Raw genomic sequence first — 21,134 nt, forward strand, 5'->3', positions numbered from 1 at the left:
TTAATTAAAATAAAAAATTCAGCTCCTCAGCCATATTAGCTAGGTTTCCAATCCTCAGTAGCCACATATGGCTAATGGCTACCATCTCCATCCTTCCAGAAAGTTCTATTAGCATGTTCTTGGCTATAGTCACAATTATATTAGTGGTTATAAAAAATTCTTCATAAATATCTCTACACTAGTCATCCCCTTTCTGCCTCAGTGCTTTTACATCCCATTATTCCCTTTTCCACGGGGCCTTGTCTGACAGTTTTAATACAAGCTAAGATATAAAGGGCCCATTTCAGCCCCAAAGTTGTTATATTTGTAAATGATATAATATATGTGCTTCTAGGTTTCTTTTTTTTAATTTTAAGGGCTTTACTTACTTCAGGGAAGAATCTTACCACACTGCTTGCTGCACACACCTGGTGAGGCAAATTTCACTCTCATTAATTTCAAAGTAAATTTTTAAAAATTCATACAAGATAACATTATTAGAACCATGAACCCAAACATAACAGGCTTTTCCTTAACTTTATGATGACATTTAAAATCTGGATACTGAGCAGTTTCAAGAGGGTGGGTCATTCTGTCCCCAAGAAATGAACTTCACCTGCAGTTTTAATTCAAGAATCCCTTCCTTAAGGGGAAATTCTTCAGCCCATAATAAGAACATGGCTTGGCATGCGAATATCCTTAGGGGAGGTCATGGCAACTGATTCATACTGAAGTGTAAGGGATTTTAGTAACTCTTTCCCTGAAAGGAATTTTCAGGGTTGGAAGCAGGACTGGGAAACTGGATGCCACAAATTACATGAGTAGAAGGAAAATGTACAAAATACAAAGGATGGTGGCCTCCGGAGACATCTTTATCCCCCTCTTGGACATAGCATGATAATAACAAGAACCATTTGTTACAATGGCCTTTATGCTCTGTCTCAACAATTAACTCTGTAAGCTCTGTGCTAAATTAATGTTCTTAGCCCAAGGGTCCTTGGATCCATGTTGCTGGTCTACATTTTTCTGTGCCTTCTCTGTCTTTATATATTTCAAAAAGCACAATAAAAGCAGCTTTTGTTTCTGATCACCAGTGATTTCTCTGGGCTTCCTCCTATATGCCTGGAAGATTGTCTGGAGTGGAAATCACTTTTCCTGGACATCAGGATTAGCTTAAGATTGAAGGAGGATGTGGCTAATGGAGAAGAGGAGGGTAGAAAAGATAACCCAAGCTTGGGATTGTGATTTTGCATTGTCTGTAGACATGGAAGTCTAGATGGGAATAAAGGTTGGAAGAGCAGTTACCATGGGGAGTATTGAAGCCAGACTATTGATGCCATCAGAATGCTCCAGATGTAAGGGGGAGCCTGGGTAAGCTTTCCCCTGGACCCTTAATTACATTTAATTAGAAACTTCCATTTTCCTTCATTTTCTATAGTGAAGTTCCATTGCTAAATACTAACCTTGTCATTAACAGTACAACTGTGTGGACCAGAGACATATGCAGTATGAAAAGTGAAAGTGAAAGTGAAGTCGTGTCCAACTCTTTGCCATCCCATGAACTGTAGCCTATTTGCTCCTCTGTCCGTGGGATTTTCCAGGCAAGGGTACTGGAGTGGGTTTTCATTTATTAGATATTTATAGAGCTATTTTGGACTTTTCGTGAGAGAGACCTATCAGTGTGACTATAGGTCACTCTCACGAAAAGTCCAAAATAGCTCTATAAATATCTAATAAAATTCTCTTTTCTAGAAGAACTTTTGCCTTATGGAGCATCTTTGTGGGTTATGAAACCAAGCAAATCATAGTAACTTCCAAGATATAGAATCAACTCAAAAGGGAAAGAAGTAGAAACAACAGTATTGTTCAATGCCCTGCAGATAGAAAGAACTCCCCAGTCTAGAGAAGAGAGCAAAATTGTCTTAGGTACTGTGAAATTCAAAGTTATAATTCCCCCAGGGAACATAGCTGTGTTCTTGATACCTTACATCTTAGTTACTACTTTAGAGTCATATCCTGCTTCCTATGTCTTGTCTTTGAGTATCAGGTAGTGGAATTTAGATATTCCATAGGGATAAGTAGATAATTTAATAGTTTCAAGTATCTCCGATACATAAAGAGAAGAGAGGCAGAGAATACAGCTTTCAACAAAGGTGCCTCCACCTTTGTGAATGGACTCTCTTTTTGGGCAGATACAATGTGATGAATTTAGTTTTATCCTTGTATTGTGATATTTTAGCACTTTTTATGTCTCAGCAAGAGCCAAGTCAAGCAGCAAAGACATGCTCCTCAGAGCATAGCCATGAGGGCTTCAGTAGTTGCGGCCCACGGGCTTAGTTGCTCTGTGGCATGTGGGATTTTCCTGGACCAGGGATCAAACTGGTATCCCCTGCTTTGCAAGGCGGATTCTTAACCACTGGACCACCAAGGAAGTCCCGACAGTCTGTTTTTCCTGGAACTTCAAGATTCCCAAAGATAGCTGGGGAGAGCACTGTTGCCCAGATGAGTTCAGTGGTGTTCTGGGTGAGAACATGTTACCCCAGCCACTCAAACGACAGCTGGAGGATCAGCTCTGAGGCTGGCTGTGTCTGAGTAGAGAAAAAACAAAATCAGTTCCCAGGCATCACTAAGCAACAGAAACGTTTTCAGTGTCACCCCAAAGTTGCTTGGTTACAGGATCCCAGTAGATTAGTGCTGTGGGAAGCTTGAGATGAATAGAGCCAACCATTTGAAAAGTGCCCCTTAGAGTTTATGAAAATTTCCAAAGAAGAAAAAATTCAGAATGGGAATTTTTCTAGGTGAAAATGACATTTTCACAGGAATAAGGTCCCCACAGTGCAGGTAGCAAAATGCTTGCATGTTTTATTAGTAGAGTGTATTTTTCATTAAGGAGAAAAGATTATGGTAGAGAAGGGGAATGCATTGCTGTCCACCAAAGCGATGGTACAAGTTGGCATAGTTCAACAGGCAGGAAACCATGCTTTCATCTTCTTGATAGATACAATTAATAAGAGTAGAAAATGTTTGACACCCTCTTGCCGGCAAAACAGAAACACAGTGGAGACACCAAAGTTTCCATAAAGGACTGCCTTGCGGGTAGCAATGTGGTTGGTTTGATGGTGGCTTAAACCTGCATTTGCATATGATTGAGAAAAATATCTATATCACGGAACAGATGGGAATTAAGTAGACGGTAAAACTAATTCTCCCAAGCCACACTTTAGCTCTGTTCCTGTGTGTGTTTGTGTGTGTAAATGCACATATATGTCATGGATGTGACTGTGTGTGGGCAGAGGGGGAAGTGGGGTGTTTTAAGGGTTATTTACAGTGTTTAGCGCTAACCATAAGTGATTTAATTTGGCACCATTGAAATTCTAAAAAATCTATATGTGAACCTGTGAAGGCATTTTGAGCATATAAAAAAGTACAGTTCTCATCCATCAAGCATGCCATACTCGTGACCACCCCGCTCCACCCTAGCACTTAAAAGGTGACCCACGGGGCCAATGTATTCTCTATGTGCAGGTCTTTCTGTACCATACCAGGCAGAGCCTCACGTACCCTACACAGCTGTTCCAATCCCATCACTGCTGGAATGTGTAACAGCCCATGGCTGCCATGGTTACACTGCCTCCACTGAGTCTGGTCTCCTCCCTGCTTATCTGATGTGAAACTTCCTGTCCCTCTTTTGTTCCTTTATAGAGTTCCACGGCCAGGGCTGAAACAGATTTTCACTTTCCTCAGTGTGTTAGTGTCTCTTTTCCATGCCATTTCCCACTGTGTGCTAAGTAATTTCTTCCTTTTGGCTTAGGGTATATCAGGATGTACCCTGTGAGTGATGCAATTGTCTATCAGAAATTTCTTTTACGTTTCATCGAACACCAGGAACTGTTTATAAATCCAATGGGCTCACCTTTTCCCTTATAGTTAGTGCTACCTGGTGATAGCAGACAAGTTAGCACCCGGCTCTTGTCCCTGCCATTGGGTTTGGGGTTTACTGTTTGTTTGTATTTTCTTATTATAAAACTAATTCATCGTCTTCTAGAAAATCTGGGCAGTACAAAAAGGCATAAATAAGCAGAAAAAAATTACCTCCCAGATTGTCCCACCTCCTAGAGGCAATCAACGTGTTAACAGTTTTCTTCCGTATCCATTTTAATGCCATTTCAGTCATCCTGTGTGTGTAGTTTTTAAAATTCCTGCTTTGTTTGCTTAATGTTGAAAACGTGAGTGCATGAAAATGTATCATAAATTGAACTATAGGTCAAACAATGAATTGGGAGCATATTTAATTCAAACATGGACAAATGGGTTAACATCCTGAATTAGAACTCACACAAAATACTGGTTTAAGCATCTTTTTGGCATTGCACAGGTTAGGACTCTCCCAAACTTTTCCATGTTATGGCCCCAGTCTCCCACTGCTAATAAGCAGAGAGCAGCCAAGCCTGCTTCCACAGGAGCTAGGAGCCTCAGGAGAGCAGAGGTCAGCTTCTGGTTTTATTTATAACTGCAGAGCCAAATTTCAGAATTCCTTATCACATTTATTGAATTTGAAAAGTTTGGGTCGGCAACTCCTCTAGGGTAGGAAATGCCAAGAGCAACTCAGGGGAAGAAATAAAAGTCTGAGCGAGCTGCAAAGCACTTTTGCAAGCTCCTCAAAGCTTCCATCTTCCCCCTTTGTGCTTTTCTTTGGAGTTTGTGTCATCTTTGGAACTTCGGTTTCTGGTATCAGCTGATGAATTACGTACTCGTAAATTCATTTCCCTTGAAAGAGATCTTTGAAATTTGAAGTGTTTACATTGCTGGAAGGAAGCTAAATGTCTGGTTCCTGGTGCAATTTAAGTGTTTTTTATCTTGCCAGGGTTTTGTATTTTTACATCATATGATGCCAACAGTGCGTGCATCATCTCAGTTCTGTAGTTGGCTAAGTCCCGTAAATCATTCATTTTAAGACATATCCTACTCCTCAGCGTAAACACAGCAGGGCTGTGGATAGCTGTCCTGTTTCTGCACCAATGCCTTGCAGCAGTGAGAAACACAAGCTCTGGTCTCGGCTCATCCACCTTTGGGAGCCTCATATTTTTCATCTCTAAGACAAGAAGATAGGACTTGAGCACCACTCAAATGATTCCTACCTCTAAATTCTTCAATTCTTTTGCCTAATGTCAAGGTCAAATTCCCGGACTATGGTTTGAGGTCTTTCACAATGAGAATGGGAACTTGGAGACAGGAGTATTTTTCACAGCTTTTGGAAGTTAGAAGGAGGAATGTTAAGGATGTTCTAGCCCAAGTGTTTGCAAATGGACTGGTAGCCCGTGGTCTCTTTTCTTGGGAATCTACAGATGAGAAAACCCAGAGAGAGGACACAGTTTGCCCAAAGTCGCAGAGCTAGGTACGTCTGGGATTGGGATCAGGTTCTGATGACCAGATTCCTGGCTCCGGTGTCTTGCATGACATCAAACACATCTAAATAGTTCGACTTCTTCTTGTGAAAACAGAACCATTAACTAGGGAACTGCATTTCGTTTTCAATCATATCAAATGAATTATCAAAAGAGACATCTTACCCTGTGTAAGTGTAGGGAACTTGTGTGAGTGGTAAGAAGAGCTGCTGCATACTCAAGGCAGGGTTTGAGTGTTTGGTTCAGTCACAGCCTGCCAGAACCCAGTGTCTCCTCAGAAATGTCCAGCCCACTGGGAGCATCGCCTCCCCGGGGCCCCCATGGTGGGAAGGCTGTGGACAGAGGTGCCAACCAAACAGAATTCCTGATGGAGCCGGGCTGCAGGGCAAACAGCCTTCGTGCAGGAAGGCTGTCTCCCTCTGGGAATCATGTTCTGATTTTTAAAGCCGAATCTGTTAAATAAAGAATAGCTCACTCCAGGCCTAGTTCTAATTACTCATTGTCTTGTGCTGAGAATCTGTGTCTTATTAGTGAAAGCAATTCGGTTCAGAGCTTCCCACATCACCGCTCCCGCTCAGGTTGGCTCTTGGCTGCCACACTTAAGTATTAATAATTAATTGCTTTAAAGGCTTCAGTGGGGGTAAAAAAAAAATCAGTCAAGTGTCCCATGAAGAAATTCGGTCGCGGCCCTTGAGGGTTGGGATGTGAGCCAGGCGAGAGCATCAGTGTGCGCAGCTGTGACAGCCAGTGTGGTCTGTGACAGGCAAGATATTCTGCTTTGGCATTTGGACAAGAAAACACTCCCACCACCATCTCTAAGAAACCGCAGGAGAAGAAAAGTGAAGATATTGCTAAGGCATTGTCATTAGAAAGCAGAGGCGATAATTTTCTGGATTCCATAGTCAGCATGAGATTCTATTTTCTCATGTTTTTCTTAGTGGATTGGTAGTGAGTGTTAAGTAAATACCCTTTATGATATCCAGACTGACATGAAGGCAGCAGCTCACAGCATCTCCCTTCCTCCCTTCCTCTTCTGTTAAGACCTGGTGCCAATTAAGTGAAAGAAAGTGTCGGGCAGTACAGGCTAGTTCCACTCTTTTAGGTAGGTCTGGGACAGTATGAGCAAAGGGGGTTCAGCAAAGAGGCTCTGGTCGTTTGGCACAAGACTGGATGTTGGGCATGTCTACTGGGGTGCATGCCCAATGCCATCTGCAAAGTAGGGCAGCCTTCCTCTTGGTTTGGCTGATGGAGAACTAGAGGCCCTGGAGCCATGGCATCCGGACCATGGGTTTACCCAGTGGCCCACTGGGGTGGGGGAAATGACTATCCAGATTTCTGTTGGGGATTTACTTTTATCACCTCCTCAAACAATTTCTATTGTGTAGATTTTATAAAGGTTACAATACATCAAGGGCTTCCCTGGTGGTCCAGTGGTTAAGAATCCACCTTGCAGTGCAAAGGACATGGGTTTGATCTGTGGTCTGGGAAGATCCCACATGCCATGGGGCAGCTAAGCCTGTGAGCCACGACTACTGAAGCCCACACGCCTAGAGCCCATGCTCCATAAGAGAAGCCGCACAAGTGCACCGCAACTAGAGAGTAGCCCCCCTTCCACAACTAGAGAAAGCTCCATGCAGCAACGAAGACCCAGCATAGCCAGAAATAAATAATTTTAAAAAGAACTGATAGCTGTACATGTATCTGATTTATAAATACTCATTTTTTTCTTAAGCATGAGCAAACATATTCCCCAAAAAATAGGTTTGGCTATAGCCGCTCTAGATCTTCCTGATGAGTCCACCAAGAATAAAAGGAAGGGCTTGTTTTTGAAACTCTGAAATCCCTGTTCATGCCAAAACCCCAGATTCCTAAAATAGATGCGCGATCTATCTGCTCTAGTTACAGTGGTGACATGCCATTTTACATACTTTCAGTCTTCCACGCTAGTAAACCAGGGTGAGTCACCCAAGCACTTAGACTTTAGCCAAGCTCTTCGGCAGATGCTGTGTCACCCTTGCTGAATTGTTCTGCGGTTGCCCAGAGTCCCCGATTTACACGAGTGCTGGACTCTACTTTCTTTTTGTCGCTGTTGTTGTTATTGTTTCAATGTCCTTCACATTCTTTTTTTAAATTTTATTTCACTGAAGTATAGTTGATTTACAGTGTTGTTAATTTCTGCTCTACAGGAAGGTTATTCATTATACATATATGTATTAGTTTTCGTATTTTTTCCATTCTGGTTTAGTACAGGACACTGAATATAGTTCCCTGTGCTATACAGTAGAACCTTGTTGTCTATCCATCGTATATATAATAGTTTGCATCTGCTAATCCCAAATTCCCAATCCATCCTGCCCTCCACCACAAGTCCGTTCACTGTGTCTGTGAGCCTGTTTTGTAGATAGGTTCATTTGTGCCATATTTCAGATTCCACATATAAGTGATATCATATGGGATTTGTCTTTCTTTGTCTGACTTACTTCCCTTAGTATGCTCATCTCTAGGCTCATCCATGTTGCTGCAAATGGAATTCTTTCATTCTTTTCTATGGCCGAGTAGTATTCCATCACCTTTACATATGTACCACATCTTCTTTATCCATTCATCTGTTGATGGACAGTTAGGCTGGTCCATGTCTTCACTGTTATGAATAATGCTGCTAGAAGTATATGGGTGCATGCATCTTTTCAAAGAATATTTTTGTTCAGATATATACCTAGGAGTGAGATGGACTCTACTTTCTGAGTGTATGCAGGACACAACGTTAGTGGGGATCCTCTGATAATAGGAAGAGCACTGGATAGAGATTTTAGAGGGCTGGAATTCATTCATTCACTTGATAAGTATTTACTTCTTCTCTGGAACATGCTGGACACTGGGAGTACCTGGATCTTATTTCCTCTTTTAAAAACAAGATGAGATGGCTTCTAAGTTTTCACTCTGTCCTTCACTGGTGCTTCCCCACATTCCCGCTCTTCTTAATGACATGTTTTTGGATCATTCATCATTACCTCAGAAAACAAAAAGTATAAATATCTTTTTAAATGTGGTTAATGAAACAGTAAGCATGGGGCACGATGATCTATAAAAGGAGGGTTACATTTTTTTTCTTTTTTTGTAAATTGTAAACTTCCAGCATGAAATTGAAAATTAATAGCAACTAGCCTTAAAGGGAATATAAAATGAACACTTCCTCACTTAAAAGAGCCCTCACATCCTTTAATGTCTTCTCCTAGAAAAGAAGTCCAATTTGAAACTTTTTAACCCCCCAGTCTCCACTTTAGCACACACAAAAATTTTTAAATGGGCCAATGCTCTGGCTGAAAGAGAAATAAATAGGGTTATGAGGATGACCCACGTGATAACCTGAACACAGACTGGATTTTGCCATTAAAGGAAGGAGTATCCATGTTAGAAAAAAGAAAACTCGTGTGATCTCTGAGCTCGTCAGTTCCTGCCTGAGGCCCTCTGCTGCAGCTGACTTGGTCCCTAAGTGCAGGCTTAGCTCCACCCCTGACTCCAGAGCCAATCCCACCCTACTCTGGGAGGGGATGAATAAGATAAAGCCCAGCTCTGTGGCTCAGGCTGTGAGTCTTGCTTTCTCTATTACCCTGCCTGGCCTTCTCCTGGTCCATATGCCAGCCTTGCTCCCTTCCTTAGTCCCTGCCCTGGTGGTGGCCCTGGTAACCTATGCCTCCAGGACCTTGAAGGCCCGTCTCCCTGGGGCTGGACCATACTTTGCTGGTAGACAGCTGCATGGAGCTCCCTTCCTGTCTCATGTCTCTCAGGGCAATGTTCTGTTCTTCCCCAAAACACTTTTTCCCAGCACTGGCCCCATCTTGAGTAGATGGGTCTGGTTTTAAATGCCCATCTTCTCTGGTTAATCTTCTCCCACTGGCTAGTGGTGTTATGAAATACAAAATTGTCAGATCCATCAGCAAAATCCTATTCACTTTTAAATACACCCCGGAATCATGGCCACCGCCCCATGCTGGCTGCAGGCACTCTTGTTTCCCTCAGGAGATAACAATAGTTCTGCTTCTGCACTTTCCCTCTGCCCCCACCCATGTTTTTCACACAGCAACCAGGGTGATCTTTTACAAGTGGAACTTGTATCTAGTTAGGTTCAGATCTGAGCTCTTCACTTTGGCCTCTGAGGTTCTTGCTTGGCCCTCTACCCACCCTTAGACCATTTTCTACTGCTTTCCTCTTGAATCTCTTGTGTTCCTACCATGCTGGTCCTCTGAGTTTGTGGCCACCACAGGGTCTTTGCACAGCTGATATATCTACCTAGAAGGGCCTCTCCTTTGATCTTTGCATGATTGGCTGTTTCTTTAAGTCTTAGCTCAAGTTTCAGCTCCCTGGAAACCCTAAGTACCCAATTCTGAGTGGCTCTCTAAACTTAAGAGAGAACCATTTGTTCTCTCTTATGCCACCACCCTGTTTGATTTTCATCAGAGTGTTCAGCACTTTTAAGCACTTTCTAATTTACTCATTTGTCCTGTTTGTTGACTGTCTTCCTTAACTAAAACATTAGCTCCATGATAGCAAAAACTTTGCCTGCCTTATTCCCACATTATACCCACCACTTAGAGATGTTCTGGTACACAGTAGGAGCTAAATTAATGCTTGCCAAATTAGTGAACAAATGAATGAATGAATTCTAAATGCAACTAGGACAGCCTTTGTTTATGTAAAAGAAAGTCTATAAGGAGAATGATTTCCTAGGATTAGGGTTTGCCAGAAGTCAAACATGTTTTGTTTTGTTTTTGTTTTTAATCTGAAATCAAAAGTCATAGTATATATAGTCATGGTAAAAAATTTGGAAAATACAGAAGCCACAAATCCAAAATTTAAAAGGAATCTGAAATCCCCTATGTTCAAACTATGGTATTCTTTGTTTTTGTTCAGTCACTAAGTCATGTCCAGCTCTTTGCGACCCCATGGACTGCAGAACACCAGGCTTCCCTGTCCTTCACTAAATCCTGGAGTTCGCTTAAACTCATGAACATTGAGTCGGTGATGCCATCCAACCATCTCATCCTCTGTCACCACCTTTTCCTCCTACCCTCAATCTTTCCCAGTATCAGGGTCTTTTCCCATCAGTTGGCTCTTCACATCAGGTGGCCAAAGTATTGGCACTTCGGCTTCAGCATCAGTCCTTCCAATGAATATTCAGGGTTGATTTCCTTTAGAATAGACTGGTTTGATCTCCTTGCTGTCCAAAGGACTCTCAATAGTTTTCTCCAGTACCACAGTTCGAAAGCATCAGTTCTTTGGTGCTCAGCCTTCTTTATGGTCCAATTCTCACATCTGTACATGACCACTAGAAAAACCAAGAAGCAAGAACTAAAATCCTACAGCCTTCAGAATGAAAACCACAGTCACAGAGAGCTAATCAAAATGATCACATGGATCACAACCTCAGCCTTGTGTAACTCAATGAAGCTATGAGCCATGCCGTGCAGGGCCACCCATGACAGACAGGTCATGGTCGAGAGTTCTGACTATACACAGTCCCCTGGAGAAGGGAATGGCAAACCACTCCAGTACTCTTGCCTTGAGAACCCCATGAACAGTAGGAAAAGTCAAAAAATAATTGTGGTATGAATGTATATAATCCATCTATACATTTTTAATAAATATCAGAATACACTAGATATACTGTTTTGTAATCTGCTTTTTCACTTATTAAAATATAACATGACATATCTCTGTGACATTAAATAGTCCCCTACAATTTTAATTTTTTATTTATTAATCTTTATTAAATTATCATTGCTTTACAATGTTGTGTTCGTGTCTACTGCACAGCAAAGTGAATCAGCTGTACATACACACACATCTCCTCTTTTTTTAAATTTTCTTCCCATTGAGGTCACCACAGAACATTGACTAGAGCTCTCTGTTGTTATTGGTCATCTATCTTATGATAGTAGTGTATGTGTGACAATCTCAATCCAAATTCATCCCACTCTTCCTTCCCCCTTGGTATCCATACTCTGTCCTCTATGTCTGTGTCTCTATTGCTGCTTTGCAAATAAATTCATCTATGTCATTTTTCTAGATTCCATATATAAGCGATATTATACAATACTTGCTTTTCTCTTTCTGACTTATACAAAAATAAACTCAGAATGGATTAAAGACCCAAATGTAAGGCCAGACACTATAAAACTCCTAGAGGAAAACATAGGCAGAACACTCTATGACATAAATCATAGCAAAATCTTTTTTCAACCCACCTCCTAGAGTAATGAAAACAAAAACAAACAAATGGGACCTAATTAAACTTAAAAAAGCTTTTACACAGCAAAGGAAACCATAAACAAGACAAAAAGACAGCCCTTAGAATGGGAGAAAATATTTTCAAATAAAGCAAATGCAAAGGATTAATCTCCAAACTATACAAACAACTCATCCAGCTCAATATCAAAAAAATAAACAATCCAATCAAAAAATGGGCAAAAGACCTAAATAGACATTTCTGCCAAGAAGACATACAGATGGTCAACAAACGCATGAAAAGATGCTCAACATCACTAATTATTAGAGAAATGCAAATCAAAACTACAATGAAGCATCACCTCACAATGGTCAGAATGGCCATCATAAAAAAAAACATACAAACAATAAATGCTGGAAAGGGTGTGGAGAAAAGGGAACCCTCCTACACTGCTGATGGGAATGTAAACTGGCACAGCCACTACGGAAAACAGTTTGGAGGTTCCCTAAAAAACTAAAAATAGAACTACCATATGATTCAGCAATCCCAACCCTGGGCATACATCTGAAGAAAATCACGGTTCAAAAGATACATGCACCCCAATGTTCACTGCAGCACTATTCACAAAAGCCAGGACACAGAAGCAACCTAAATGTCCATAAACATAGGAATGGATGAAGAAGATATGGTGCATATATACAATGGGATATTACTCAGCCATAAAAAGGAACAAAACTGTGCCATTTGCAGAGACATGGATGGACCTAGAGACTACCATGCAGAGTGAAGTAAGTCATCATTTTAACATACATACCTTATTAATCACATAAATATATAAAAGTATCTTTCATTCTCCTACCTCCTACCAAATTATATATATGAATGTCTCTTATTGTAGCTTTACAAAACTGTAAAGTGGTTTAGAGTGGCTAGACAATTTTCTTACATTTCTTGCATTTCTCATCTTAAGCATATAATTAAAATGCAAGAGAGAGAGGCTCCTGGCTGCTGTGTTGGGTGAAGGACTGAGACCTGATGCCTCTAGCTCCTTCGTTACAGAGCAGCAACATGAGGAGTCCATAGTTCCAGAAGAGCCTGGTTTTTTCCCAACAGAGAGGCACAGATGCCTGATTCTTAATACCATTTGTAAAGCTGTTGGGAAATATGGAAAAAAATAGAGCTCCATTTATTAATGCAGCCCAATTCAATTTCCTCTACTCAGACAATAATGGTTTATCTGTAATGGTGACTTGTGCCTGGAGGGAGTGAAATAATACAGCAGAAGTGATGAGAAAACAAATTCACCCTGTACAGAGGCAAGGGAAATAGGCTCTTGGTTGAGAGTCCTAAACAGACCAAAGGCAGCAGCTGTGCTAATGGGCCAGTAAGGACAGCATTGTCACCTATTTCTCCCAGGAAAACCTCTGGGCACCTATGTTGGCATGTGACAAAACTGCACTGTGAATAAATTGCCTTGATACATCTAAGTTATGGAACATCTCAAAATTTTAAGTCCTGGGTTTGACCAGGATAGGGGAAAAGCTCTTTGTCTATATGGAAGGAAAAGTCTGAATTATGGGTCTTCTTAGTCAGAGAGATGGCTTAAATTCTTCTCCAGGGAAATTCCTCATACATTTTTTCTAAGAATGCATTATAGTTGTGAAATTCCTAGTCGCTGTCCAATGTCTGTGGGAGATTTCATCTGGTTTCATGTATGGACAGTGCTGGAAGGTTTCCTTCATGTTACCACCATTCTATAGAGGGTATCTATAGGTATTCAGGCCATCTCTTTATTCACAGGGTTTTAAGTGTGCTATGGGCCAGTGAATAAGAGAGGAATGGACAACTCTGCATCTGCACGATCGATGGGTGGCTTGTTGGGTGATGACACCCATGGGGTAACTTGTTGCTGTCAGCGAATGCTACCTGACCCTTGCAGATTAGGTCTCTTATCTCACACTCTCCTCTATTTGTGACCCCTTCAGTTTTCCTTTTACTTAGAGTGTGGATCCTTTTGTGCAGTCTGCAGCTGGGGGAGGTCTTTCTGTCTTGGAGACTGGTTTGTGAGCTTTACAGTTAAGTCTTTGTGGTGGTGGTTTTATTGTTGGGTGGGTTAAGTTTGCTATCTGGGCTGAGGATCAAGAAAAGGCTTCCAAGACTTTTGTGAGCACAGGTTAATTAATCAATTAGTATTTTAAAACACTGTCTTAACCACCACTGGAAGACAGTAAAACTTGCTTTTCACTGGTGTTGGAAATGGAGACCACTGAACTTGGAATAAGGAGACAGGATTCAAGGTGCATGATGAGAGCGACCATGACCTTCTCTGTTTCTCCTGAATTAGCCTCCTTGTATTAGTGCTCAGCCCCACGCTGCCACCCTGCACTCTCCTCTGCTTGTTGGCCACCTCCACTTGGATGCCATGTAATAGCTGACAGATAACCCATCAAACTTAATGGGCTTACAACTACCCTCATGTTCTCTTCCTTCCTCAAATCCCAGTCTCCAAATTGCCCCTGCTCTGATTTGGTTAACGACAGAACATCCATGAAGTTGCCCCAGCCAGAGACCCGGAAGCCATCCTTGCCTTGATACCCCTCCCATGCCCGCATCGACTTGGTCACTACTGTCAAGTCTACCCAGGAGTAGCCGGCATTGACCCAACTCTTCAGCCTGCTGTTACAGCTTCATTCCAGGTCCCCTCTTCTCTCTCTGGGGACACTGCAGCATCTTCCTTATTGATCTTCATCTAACCCATCCTCTAAACTCCTGCTGGAGCCATCACCCTTATTAGAAGTAGTTTCTAGACCCTTCCCCATTGACTGTGGAGTAGAGTCCAGCCCTGAAAGGTGTTCATGGCTCCTCACAATCTGGTCCACACTCACCATATTTCCCTCCATTGGTCCTGCCTGGCCCTCTCCTCATTCTGTGGCTGCAGCTCTCCACCCACCCCCCACCCAGTACTGCAGACCCACACAGGATCCTCTCTGCTGTTTCCTCTGCTCCACCGGCCCAGTCCATACTGTTTTGTCAAGTGGCTCCTCCCCTATGACATGCTCCTGGCTCTGAAGAAAGTACTGATAGCTTTCTTTTCTTTCACTCTTGCATTTATTCTTCTTTTTATATTTATTGAGATATAATTATATACAACCGTGTATACATTTAAGATGCCCAGTGTATTGATTTGATACATTTATATGGTACAAAATGATGATCACCATAGAGTTAGCTAACACTTCCCTCCCATCACTGAGGGAATCTGGGTTAACTGATAGAATTAACTGATAGATTAACTGATAGAATCTGTATTACCAGAAAATGAAAAGAAAAAGAATCCTAGAAGACAAAACATTAAGCTCATTCATTTCAAAAGTTAATACCTCGAAACATCCCACCCTCGCCTTCTCCCACAGAGTCCAAAAGTCTGTTCTGTACATCTGTGTCTCTTTTTCTGTTTTGCATATAGGGTTATCATTACCATCTTTCTAAATTCCATATATATGTGTTAGTATGCTGTAATGATCTTTATCTTTCTGGCTTACTTCACTCTGTATAATGGGCTCCAGTTTCATCCATCTCATTAGAACTGATTCAAATGAATTCTTTTTAACAGCTGAGTAATATTCCATGGTGTATATGTACCACAGCTTCCTTATCCATTCGTCTACTGATGGGCATCTAGGTTGCTTCCATGTCCTGGCTATTGAAACAGATCACCAGCCCAGGTGGGATGCATGAGACAAGTGCTCGGGCCTGGTGCACTGGGAAGTCCTAGAGGAATCGGGTGAAGAGGGAGGTGGGAGAGGGGATCGGGATGGGGAATACATGTAACTCCATGGCTGATTCATGTCAATGTATGACAAAACCCACTGCAATGTTGTGAAGTAATTAGCCTCCAACTAATAAAAATAAATGAAAAAAAAAAAAAAGTTAATACCTTTTCTCCTGAAGCTCTAGAGAAGTTTCCAGCATCATACGTTGGAACCTAACTGGGAAGGTAATTTAAGCAAATGCTGTGTATCATTCTTCATCTTTAGATTTCCCATTAAGTATATGAAATCAGTCTTTAGTTGTTAAGATTCTGTGTTCATGAGAAATTATCACTAAGCTTTTGTTCTAAATTTATGAGCTAAAGGTTCCAAGAAAATGCCTGCTGGGTATGTCTGAAAGAAGCTATCTGACAGTTTTAAGTGAGTGAAGTGAACAGATTAGTGTTTTAAAAAACTTGCTTTGTATCTAGATGCCCTGAGATGGATGTGTCAGAGGGTGAGAGGGTAGCTGCATCAGACTCCAAAGAGGGTGGCGAGGTGGTGAGGAAGAAGAATTAGGAGGTGGAATTGACAGGGTGGGTGAATGTCTAGAAAAAGGGTGATGCTGTGTTTGGGGGAGGGTATGATGTTTATTTTCGTAGGAAGTAGCTTCTAATCTTTAAGCCTCTGTTTCCTTATCTGTAAAATTTATACATAATAACCCTAGTTAACAGGGTTGTCATGAGTATTAATTGACGCATAGCAATAGAAAATACATTTTTTTACTATGAAAAAGACAAAGATACTCTGAAAAATAAGATCAGCATCCCCAAGAGAATGTATATTAAGGGCTTAGACCAAAGCCTGCTGCAAACCTATCATCACTGTAAAGCAAAAGTAATGAAAACTCTGACTTGGGGGCCAGAAAGGAACCCCTAAATAAACTTCTATACAGAAGCATTCAGTATATGATAAGGTACCTTTGCAACACTGGATCCTTCTGTCTCCTCTTCAGATGTAGGGCGAACTATCACCCTAAGACGATCTTTCCACAACAGCTCCATCTGAAGCTTTACCCCCAAAACCCCACTCCTGCCAAGTTATCAATGATGAATCCTGTTAGCACTCACGTTATCTTGTCTGTGTATTGGTTTACTTGTTGCACATCTGTATCACCCTCCAGGATGGGGCCAAGACCACAGTCAGGCTCAGACTCAACTGTATTCCAAGTGTCTGGGCCAGTGCCTAGCACACTGAAGCGCTCCGGGAGTATCTGTTGGATGAAGGAAAGACGAGCCATCCAGTTTGTGAACTGGCTCACATGGATGCAGGCTAGTCTGTGTTCAAGGAGAATCTTCTAAAGCAGCCCTTCGCGGGTACTCTCTCAGAGGAGGAGGGAGGGAGAGCACGGGCAAACAGCTTGCTCAGATCTTGGTGAATCGCACTCAGAAAGTCAGTTGTTGTTTAGTTGCTCAGTTGTGTCTGACTCTTTGCAACCCCATGGACTGCAGCACGCCAGGCTTCCCTGTCCTTCACTGTCTCCTAGAGTTTGCTCAAACTCATATTTATTGAGTCAGTGATGCTATCCAGTCATCTCATCCTCTGTCACCCCCTTCTCCTGCCCTCAATCTTTTTCAGCATCAGGGTCTTTTCCAGTAAGTCAGCTCTTCACATCAGGTGGCCAAAGTATTGGAGCTTCAGCTTCATCATCAGTCCTTCCAATGAATATTCAGGACCGATTTCCTTTAGGATTGATAGGTTGGATCTCCTTGCAGTCCAAGGGACTCTCAAGAGTCTTCTCCAGCACCACAGTTCAAAAGCATCAATTAATTCTTCAGTGCTCAGCCTTTTTTATAGTCCAACTCTCATATCCATACATGACAACTGGAAAAACCACAGCTTTGACTAGATGGACCTTTGTCAGGGGAATGATAGCTCTGATTTTTAATACAGTACAGAAAAAATACAGTTTTAAAAGTTTCAAAACATCACACGGAATGATATATAGCACAACACATTGGTATTTTTGGCTTTGAGGTTAAAATTTCATACTCAATTATGACTTCTCTAGGCCTCACCAACTTGTAAATAGTTTAACTATGCTTGCAACCCTTTGAACTTAAAACTCCTGCAGGTCTGGTAGGAAACAGCAAATGTCAGCAGCAATTTTCTCTGGGCTGTCAGCTTTGAGGGACTATTGGGATCTCCTTCACCCATTTCCTACCTTCTGATAGTTCTCTACTTCCCTGTACTGTGCAGGTAGTGCTTTTTTGATAATAATAATAACTACCACCTAAGATTTATTTTCAAGAATATTAATTCTGTAAGTCTGGGGTAAAAAAGTCAGGATCAGAACACCAGGAGGCAAGAAGTGAAAGCAGAGCAGTATCTGATGGAGCGTCCAGTCCGTTTTTCCTGCCTGTCTAGAAATCATCACCAGTGGTCTGAGCAGACAGCAAGAGCACTGTGACACTCCGTCCCCCCTTACGTCTCTCTTACTGTCTCTCCCCCTCTTGTCTGTCCCTCTCTGACACAGCTCACATAAGCTCCCTATTTAGAGATTCCACAGTTGTCAGTCTATTGGATGGTCAGGGAAACAGATGAGTCCTATGTTAGAATCCTCTACAGCAGGGATCCCCAACCTCCGGGATCTAATGCCTGATGATCTGGGGTGGAGCGCATGTAATAATAATAATAGAAATAAAGTGCACAATAAATGTAATGAGCTTGAGTCATCCCGAAACCATCCCTTCCCATCTGTGGAAAAACTCTCTTCCATGAAACGGGTCCCTGCTACCAGAAAGATTGGGGACCACTGCTCTATAGCCACGAAGTTCATGTGAAGAGTGCTCTCTTTCCCCACAGTGGTGTTGAGGAGAGCCCAGCTACGCTGTTTGAATTCTGTTTTGTCTGCACCTGTAATTCTCCAGGAGGTTTATTGGCCCATCTCCCACCACTGCATGTGATGACTGGCCCCACCCAGCAGGACTCTTGTGTTACACGGAGGAGGCACTCAATGAGTGCTTCATCTGATAAGGGAGATAATAAGAGGAAGCGTATCCAATATGCCAAAGCGTCTTACACATTTTCAGGGTTTTTTCCATGAGTTACTATAATTTGAGACTCATGACCATTTCTTTGAAATGGATAGGACAGATAATGTTGTCTCATTTTACAAAGGAGGAAATTGAATTATACAAATGATTGACTACCTGGTCGAATAGCCCTATCACTTAGTGGTGCTGGGAACTGCTTCCATTTCTTGTTATTATATACCCAAGAATATACCCATTGTATCACAAAATATTTTATAACATTACTATGTTTCATTATATGATAAACATGTTACAGTGCCAAGGATTTTCACATAATTTAGACATCAAATAAATTTAGGCATCAAATAAACTGAGATACAATAAAGTATCAAGTAACTGATACTTGATGTCTCAATTTATTATGAAGAACATTTAATGTGTGTAATAACTTTTTATTATCTTCCTAATGGGAGCTAGCAGTCAGCTAAAATTTCAGTGAATCTCCATAACTATTTTAACTAAAAGTCAAATCCACTACACCTGTGAAACCTGTTAGTTTTCAAAATAACTAATAACGTAGATGATATTGATGATGATAGAGTCACTAGCATTTACTGTGTCTGCTAGGCACTCGGTTACATGAATGTCAACATCAGTCCTATTTTACAGGCAGAAAACTACACTTCAACAAGCTTATATAGCTTTCCCGAGGTCACAGGGCAGGGCAGGTAAACTTAACAGCCTGCAATACTGTCTCCTATTTAGGGAAAAGTAACCAGAAATGTTAGATGGCTGACAGAAGGGAGAAAATCCAGACTATTTAAAATCCTCACTGTCTTTCCCTTGAGTAAAGGAGAGAAAGGAATGAGCATGTGCTGGGGAAAAATCTGTAATTTTTCTTGAGTAATTCCTGTGATAGCCCCTGATCTGAACATGCCTCATGGATCACCTTCATTAATCCTCCTAGCAGCCCTGGGAGATAGGTCCTGCCTTTGCTCTGCTCATTTTACAGGCATGGAAACTGAAATCAGATAAATGGTACAACCAGGATTAGGACCCAGAGGTTGTGCCTTTACTTTTACTTTCTGTAACTCCTTTAAGTTCTCCTTCATCAACCAGCAGCCAGCACTATGCAAGGCAGTTGATATATACAATCTCATTTCTTTGTCCTAACACCCGTAGGAAATTTATTGCCTCCATTTTTGGATGCCCTAGGGTTCCAAGTCATGTAGTCGCTCCCAGTCACCCACAAAGCAAAGACAGACTTGTTCCCTTGCCTCAAACCTGTGCCAGCAAGTTTGTCCCCAAAGCAGACATGAAATCCAGGCTTATGAACAGCTCTTATCATTGAACTCTCTTCCTCTGCTGTGGCTTCTGCCTGATTTATCAGTGTTTCTGGCATCTCATTGTGGAAAATCAATTCCTCTCTTCACACATATCTGCTGCTTTCTTTAGCTTCTTGTCACTGCCCAGACATGCATTCCTGATTCTTCAAACAAACAAGACAAATCTAAACAGGAAGGGTGTTCAAGGGCATCCAAGTGTTGTGCTATTGCTGTCGGGTCTATGAGCGCAGTGCCTAGAACAAGCACAAGCTTCTTGGGCAGTTTCTCCCAGGATCCTTGGCTTGGCTCTGCTTCCCTTTGTTTCATCCTCTTGAAATGTAGCCACACCTCTGGGTAGAACAGGGCAAGGTAGACAGAAGTGGCTGGGATAACATGGGATGCTGGTCCTGCTGGTTCCTTCCCTCTAAATAAAAGCTGAAAGTCCCCGAAGAAAGAGGATAAAAGAATCATACTTAAGATCTCTGAAAAGTAACTTAAAGAGTGGGAACAACTTAAAGTAAGAAAAAAATTTTACATGTACGAGATGCAAAATATTTTTTATCATTAGTTATAGTTACTAAAAGGAAAGGAGACACTTCAAAACTATAGTGAAATTTTAAGCTTGAGAATTAAGAGAATAACTCTCCATGGAAAAGAACAGATAGAAGGGATGGTGGTGGTTTTGTTTCAGGTTTTTTATTTGCTTTTAGGAGTTTTCATTTTGTTTTTTTGTTGTTGCTTTGGGTTTTTTTTGGGGGGGGATGGGCTGTTTGTTTAGAGTGTACTATCAAGTCACATCATGTTGTCTTTATTTATAATGATAAGCACACAGATTCATCTATATTCCATCCAAATAGGCAAAGGGAGGTGTTCTCAATATCTGAGGCCTGGTCTACTGCCATGCCAGTGAGCCCACATTAATCTTTAAAATCCTTGGTCTGTGTTCCCGGCACAGTATTGATTCATTTGGCATGGGGACTCTCTGATGTGTTTTTCAGTATCCTAAAGATTTTCAGTAGTTTTTCAGTAACTGCTGTTGGTGGCTAGTGAGGGAAGGCCTAGCAGGTACTGTCCCAGGGCCCCACCTCTGTGCAGCCTATCTTTTTATAAATGGGGATTCTGTTCAGAATTATATCAAAAAGGGAATTGCAAAGGGGTGAAAATATTGTGAATTTTTAGGAGTATTTTCCTTTCAAGTGTCAGGTTTGGAAATTGACTAATCCTGGTGAGAGGAGGAACTGCCCTGTTGAAACTGGAACTGATAACCTGTGGGTGGGGAGAGGGAGGCCCCTGGGAGATATCTAGCAGTGACCTCCACCCACAGTGCATAGCTGGCTTCCCCATTCTCCCCTATCAAAATTTATAGTCTGGTCTGTAGTGTACATTTCTATATAATTGAGGTCATACTGCTTATA

General features: G+C 41.6%; 1 protein-coding gene across 3 annotated transcripts in view; it reads left to right on the forward strand.

Moving 5' to 3' along the window:
- FRMD3 (FERM domain containing 3) overlaps positions 1-21,134 on the forward strand; it is a 326,745-nt gene that overhangs the window by 262,732 nt on the left and 42,879 nt on the right. The gene's annotated exons all lie outside the window — the stretch shown is intronic.

Source organism: Cervus elaphus, chromosome 16 (genome assembly GCF_910594005.1).
Source record: "Cervus elaphus chromosome 16, mCerEla1.1, whole genome shotgun sequence".
NCBI classification, from domain to species: Eukaryota; Metazoa; Chordata; class Mammalia; order Artiodactyla; family Cervidae; genus Cervus; species Cervus elaphus.